This window comes from Melospiza melodia, unplaced genomic scaffold, assembly GCF_035770615.1.
Source record: "Melospiza melodia melodia isolate bMelMel2 unplaced genomic scaffold, bMelMel2.pri scaffold_35, whole genome shotgun sequence".
NCBI classification, from domain to species: Eukaryota; Metazoa; Chordata; class Aves; order Passeriformes; family Passerellidae; genus Melospiza; species Melospiza melodia.
The window spans coordinates 2,941,981-2,948,742 of record NW_026948670.1 but is presented as its reverse complement, the minus strand read 5'-3'; the positions used below and the strand labels follow the sequence as shown (position 1 = coordinate 2,948,742).

At 48.7% G+C, this 6,762-nt stretch overlaps 1 pseudogene; it reads left to right on the top strand.

Annotated features, from left to right (window-relative positions):
• Positions 1-5,305: 5,305 nt before the first annotated feature.
• Positions 5,306-6,530, top strand: LOC134434355 (zinc finger protein 135-like; annotated as a pseudogene).
• The last annotated feature ends 232 nt before the right edge of the window (positions 6,531-6,762 follow it).

Sequence of the window (6,762 nt, the reverse complement as noted above, 5' to 3'; positions counted from 1 at the left end):
ATTGTGACAGCAATGGGAACCACGAGTTCACATATTTTAGTGAATTTAACAGAAAATTTGAATTAAGAAATTACTCCAGAGTAGATCTAACTGGCAAATACAGATCCTCATCTGTCCTGACAGACTCTTCACATTTAAGACACATAAAAGTGAGGTAGCATAAATAAAAAGGATTTGGCGTCCACAAACGTGTGTGTTGGGAATATGAATGTAGGACAGGCACAAAACACCAATAATGTAATTTTAATAGGAATCATATCTTGCAAGGAAGTCGGTAATTCAATTAGTTTTGAGCCTTCTCCTTGAGGATTACAGCTGATTTTTGTGTGTGTGGGGTCTGGAAGAACTCATCAAGGCTGATGGGAAAGGCTTAGAATGCAGACTTTAATGAAATCATGGGCTCCTAGATGCAACATGTGAAAGAGAAAGCAGAAAACATTTAAATACCTCATTATTAGGAGGAAAAATCAAAATATGTGGAAGTTGATAGAGCTAAATGTGTTTGTCCGAGGACTGACAGAGCAAGATCTCTGAATTTTGTTGTTATTTTATGCTAAAAGGGAAACACTGGCAGTGTTCTGTGTTCTCAAAGCCAGAAGGGAAGCTTGGGGCTGTGCTGATGGATTTGAGGAGAGTGTGGACACTTTTCCAGTCTGGGTGTGGGGTGTGCCCATGCTGGTTTTGTTGCCCTGCACAGAATCCCTTCTCTGTCTCATCTCAACAGCAGCCACGAGGCCCTGCCTGGTGCTTCCTGGGGTCTTTGATTTTACGCATGAGGCATCATTTACACTGCGCTGCATTATTTATCACCACTGAAGTATTTTCAATTAAACTGACAGATTAAACACTAACTTTGCCTGGCAGATAATTAAATTCTTGTTTCTTTCCCGAGGAAGCTGATGTGAAAGAAGCCAGGCACGGCTGGGCACAGGAATTTGCACTGCCTGAGAGTTTCCACATTTCCTAACAAGTGAGCACTGCGTGATACCACAGGTGGGAGGCAGGCTTGCTTCCTGGTGCTGACAATTGTCACAAAGGTGAGGAACACCCAGGTGATCCCACAGAAGCCCCACAAAGAGTGGGATGGAAGATTCCTCACCACCTTCCAGCCTTAGGTGCACCCTGTGAGACCTTCAGTCCAACAGGAAACCCATATGGAGCTGCAGTGCCAAGAAGAGGAGACCTAAAAACTTCCTACCAAAAGTGTGATTGAATCAACCCACCAGCCCTGCCCTGCAGCGTGGAGATGAATATTGAGAATTCTTTTCCTCTGAACACTCTGAGGAACCTCAAGGGAGGATAAGTAGGAATGAGGAAAATGTCATTTATTGATGCTTTTGAGGAGGAGCACATGGACTTCAGGCTTTTCCTCCATGATCCCTCAGAGGAAGGACATTGCTGGCACTACACCATTCCTTGGTGGTTGTGATAAACCACAATTTGGAATTTTTAAAAGCAATTTTAAAAATTTGTAGTTTTTAAAAGCAATTTTAAAAATTCATCATCTTGACCCTACACAAACATGCTTGGCTGTGGGGATGTGGGTGCATGTCCTTATGTATTCCTAGAATTTTCCTTATGAAAAAGGGGAGGGATGTGGAAGGGATGTGTGATTCTGTACATCCTGAGTCTAGGTGGGAGATAGCCTTTACCCTACCCAGCTAAGTAAGAAACATCTAAGCATTTAAATTCTGGAAAAAAACCCCAAACAAACCAGTAAAAATAACAGAAATCTTTTGAGCTGTTTTGGTTTTCTCCCTAGTTTGGGAAATTTGGAATGACAGTTCCTCCCCTGCAAGGTTTGCCATTGCAAGCAGAGTGTGGGCTCCTCATGGATTCAAGGACTGTCATTAAACAATTGTTGCAAACTTATTTTTGAAGTGCCTCATCTGAAGGAACTGAACTGCCACTTATTCTGCTCTCAGAAGGAACTTGCTTTTCCATGTGGAAGGAGTAGGTACATTTCTCTTCCTCACCCTCAACTCCCAGCAGAGCAGTTTCTGGTTTCATGTCTATTTTTAACAAGATCTGTGCAACCACAAAAATAATACAGAGCTTGGAGCATTCTTCTATACCATATCTGGATGCTGGCAATGCACACTCTTGTTCATTTGTCATTTCAGTTCTGTATTTGCTGCTAATTGTGGAGCCCATTTCCCAAAGCTGGAGGAGTTTTGCTAGGAAAAGGCAGTGCAAAGCTGGGTTTGCTCTGGGTTTTTTTCCCAGAGTTGGGTTTAAAGCTGGACTGATCTGCATGAGATTTCACAGAGAGTGGTTTCAGCTGTGGACCATGATCCTGTGGTGGCTTTGGCAAAGGCAGGTGGGATCCTTGGATGGTTGGACAAAGGAGTTCCCAAGGAACTGGTGCCACTGTGAAAGGCCCTGGTGAGGCATTGCTGAAGATGCTGAATGTCCTTTTGGGTGCAAAGACTTTTCTCTTAGGAAGTGGGACACAGTCCTGGGAGATGGATTGATCGCTCTCCTGACAGGGGCAGAGCTGCTTTCTTCTGACAAGGCAGGGTGTGAGAGGGACTCAATCCAAGCCACACTCCTGCAGGAAGATGGATGCACAGTTATTGCCATGGTGAGGGGCACAGGGGACACTCCATGAATTGCTGTGGGCTGGAGCTGAGGGACAGGAAGGGTACTGAACCTGTTTGGGTGCCCAGAGGAGGGCACCAAGGTGATCAGAGGGATGGAACACCTCTGCTGTGAGGAAAGGCCAAGAGAACTGTGAGTGTTCAGCTTTTAGGAGGACCTAATTGTGGCCTTGCAGTACCCAAAGGGAGCCTACAAGAAAGACAAGGCAAGAGCTGGAGTAACAGGACAAAGGAAAATGGGTTGAAATTGATAGAGAGTAGATTTAGATTAGATGTTGGGGGTAATTTTTTCCCTGTGAGAGTGGGCAGGCCTTGGTACAGGCTGCCCAGAGAATCTGTGGCTGCCCCTGGATCCCTGGAAATGTCCAAGGCCAGACTGGATGGGGCTTGGAGCACCCTGGTCTAGAGAAAGATGTCCCTGCCCGTGGCAGAGGGCTGGAACGAGACTGTTATGAACAAAAATTCAGTTAATATTTTTTTTTGTGAGAAAAAGTTACAAAGAGGCAGCCAGATCACTGGCCCTGCCCAAGTTCGGTGTGTTTTGTTATTGTAATCACGGGTCGTTGAGGCTAATCGCTCCTTTTGTATTAGCAGAGCCTTGCCCGAGGCTAAGTTTTACCTTTCTCAGAATAGGGAAGACACCTGAGAAGGTGGGGGGGGGTTATGCAAAGTGACTCCCAAGACCAGAATGCTTTGTGGGACCCCTGACTCCAAACTCACGGAGAAACCCCAAAAACAACGAGCCACCTAAGAGTTGAGAGACTAGAGTGATGTCTGGATGTGAGGAGCAGAGTGCTGGGCCTGCAAGAGATGCTGGAAACCTTCATCGTTCCTCACCCTGTCTTCGACATCCCCCGGGCCAGGTCTGGGAGGGGAGCGAGACTCGGACCGAACTAACATCTGACGGGGACATCACGCCCTAAAGGCTCCCACGAGGACCGGATTCCCCAGCTCTGCCCCTAGTGGACAGAGCTGTGCTTATCCTCCTTCTCTGAGTTGCCCTGGGAGAGACGACGGATGCTGCAGACCTGTCGAGCTGCCCAATCCTGAGCTGATAACTTTTAATAAAGGCATTAAAAAGGAGAAGAAGTCTCCTGGCCCTGTTTATTTCAGAGACGACATTCCAAGCCATACCGTTCCATGATTCCATGAACAGGCTCCTGGAGCGCTCCCGGGGCGGTGGGAAGGGCCCGGCCGCGGAGCCAGGTGGGGAGCTGGTGGCTGGGGAGGGGACGCGGTGACTGGGGAGGGGACACGGTGACCGGGGAGGGGACGCGGTGGCTGGGTTGGGGACACAGTGGACGGGGAGGGGACACAGTGACCGGGGAGCGGACGCGGTGTCCGATCCCGCCCCGCTGCTGGCAGCTCCAGCCCGGCCGTGGTGCCGTTGCGCCGGTGCCGCTGCCGCGGGCTCCGCGCCGGCGCGGGGGACGCCGGGGGATGCGCGGGGGATGCTCGTGGCCGCGCCGGGACCCGCAGCGCCCAGGTAGGGCCGCGGAACAGGGAATGGGCACCCAGGAAAAGTTGGGGGGACTCACACTGCCTGGAACAACAACAGAAAAATCCTATTTTTTACTATATATACATATATATGTATGTGTATGTATTTATTGTTGATATTACTGTTTTTCAGCCCACGCCGTGGTTTCTACACTCCTAGCCGTGGTTATGGAGTTCTCTTAAGCCAAGCAGCGCCAGCATCCCTTGGAAAGTTTACCCGCCCCAAAGGCATCGGCAGCTCAGCTGGAGGGCTGGAGGTGAGGGATACTCCTGTTAGCAGCTCCTTATTAAATTGTCAGGAATTGCTGGAGTGGGGGTGAGTCGAGCCACGCTGTTCCAGGCAGTGACTAATGAGGACTAATCCAGATTGTTTTCCATGTCTCCAGCAGAAGAAAGCGTGGCTTGTGCTGCTGATGGAGCAGCACAATGTGAATAAAAGCTTTCACTTAATGCACATCACTGCACTGCCTTGATCACTGCACTTGATAAGCCTGCTGAAACTAAATAGGTGAGTTTTACATTTATGTACACGTGGAAATACAGAAATATTTATGTTTTTACATATATGTGTTCATCAATATGTATGCTTATATTCAGAGATGTCTTATCCCACCTTCCAGTACTTAAATGGATTTTACAGAAAAGGAGAACAACATTTTACACAGATAGAACAAAGGGAAAAAAATTTAAAATAAAAGAGGAGACATTTAGATTAGTTATTAGGAAGAAATTCTTTACTGCAAAGGTGGTGAGGCCCTGCCACAGGGGCCCAGAGAAGCTGTGGCTGCCCCATCCCTGGAAGTGTTCAAGGCCAGGTTGGATGGGGCTTGGAGCAGCCTGGGATAGTGGAAGGTGTTCTGCCCATGGCAAGGGGGCTGGAATAAGATGGTCTTTAAGGTCCCTGGCAACCCAAACCATTCTGGGATGCTGTAATTTCTCATCTTTAGGAAAATTTAAAATTGGAATTATCAATTTATATTTGGTAGTGAAGGCTGGCTGATGATAGTGGATTTAAATTTATTGAACATTGTCTATGCTTTATGTGTTGAATGTGTATTTTCTACATATCTAATAGTAGATGATTCTGTTTCTTTTACATATCTAATAGTCTGTCCCTTTCTTTGAATCAGAAAAATACCTTTGCTATTCTAAATTTATAATATCAGAAGAATCACTGATGAAACAGGTGTTTTATTTTCTAGGGAGGACTGTCAGAAGAGCTGAGAATGAGATGGACTTACCATAAAGGACACAAAGTTCTGGGTGATGATGAGCTAGAGTTTTAACTTAGAAGAACACAGTGTTTGCCTCAGAGGATGGATGTGAGCGAGAATAACATTTGTGTCACAGAGCGGAAGAATTCAAATTATCCCAGAAAGGCCGCAGAGCAGGTGGGCCACAGCTGTAGGCTACAGAAGGAGGCGGACATGAATTACTCCTGCAGTCCTCCTGGAAACTCTGCTGGACCTGCAGGAAAGCAGGAGCTTTTCTGTGGAGACAAAGAAACCTGTGCCACCTACTGCCAGAAACAAGGTGAGAGCCCAGCTGGGGAGTTTTCCCCCTCCAGCACCAGCTTCCACCTGCAGAGAGAGGATGAGGATTTAGATCACTGTTCCTCTGAGCACCCCAGGAAACCACGGATGATAACAAAACTCCGCAAGGACAACGGAAGCGCCGCTCTGGGAGATGCGCTTGGTGAGGAGCTGGAGCCCGTCCCCGAGGAAGCTCTGCCCTATCGATGCAAGAAGTGTGGCTCCTCTTTCCACAGCATGAGTGAGCTGCAGGAGCACAGGTGAGCTCACCTGCTGGAGAACTCCTACCGCTGTCCCATCTGCGCCAAAGGCACAGCTGATCCCACTCCAGCGAGAGGCCGCACAAGTGCCCCGAGTGTAACAAGGGCTTCATCCGCACAGCCGACATCTGGAGGCACCCGCGCAATGTGCACAAGATCGAGCGCTCCATGGTGGTCCTGGCCAGCGGCATGGCCAGGACCCCTGGTCTGTGGTGCACCACAGCCAGCAGCACAATGCTGAGTGCCTGGATCAGGCTTGTCCTGCAAACCCAAAGTCTCACGAGGACGACTTCAAACCTTACGCGTGCCTGACGTGAGGTAAAGGCTTCGATAAGCCCAACCTGCTGTCCAAGCACAAGGTGATCCACCGGGAGGACAAGCCCTACAAGTGTCAGGAGTGTGGCATGGCGTTTGTGCAGCTGCTCAGGCTCAAGAGGCACCAGCAGACTCACTCCGGGGCACAGCCCTTCTACTGTGAGGAGTGTGGAGGGACCTTCACCCGACTGGCATCGCTGCAGCGCCATCACCGCATCCACACCAGAGAGAAGCCCTACTGCTGTAATTTCTGTGGGCATTCCTTCACCAAGTCAGGGACCCTATGGAGCCACAAGCGCACACACAAGTTGGACAAACCTTAATTTGGGGTCTCTGTGGTTGCTTTGTACCTAAGCAAGGTCTCCTCAGCTGGGCTGGAAAAGCACACCATGGTGTGTGCTCTGCCCAGTCCAGACCCACTGCCCAGCATTGCTGCATCACAGGGAGCTCTGGAACGTGATTGCACTGCTGGGCTTTGAACTGCTTTGTATGAAAAAATAATCTAATTACCCCTGAGTAATGAAATGGGAGACTTGAGGAGACTGAAACCACTCG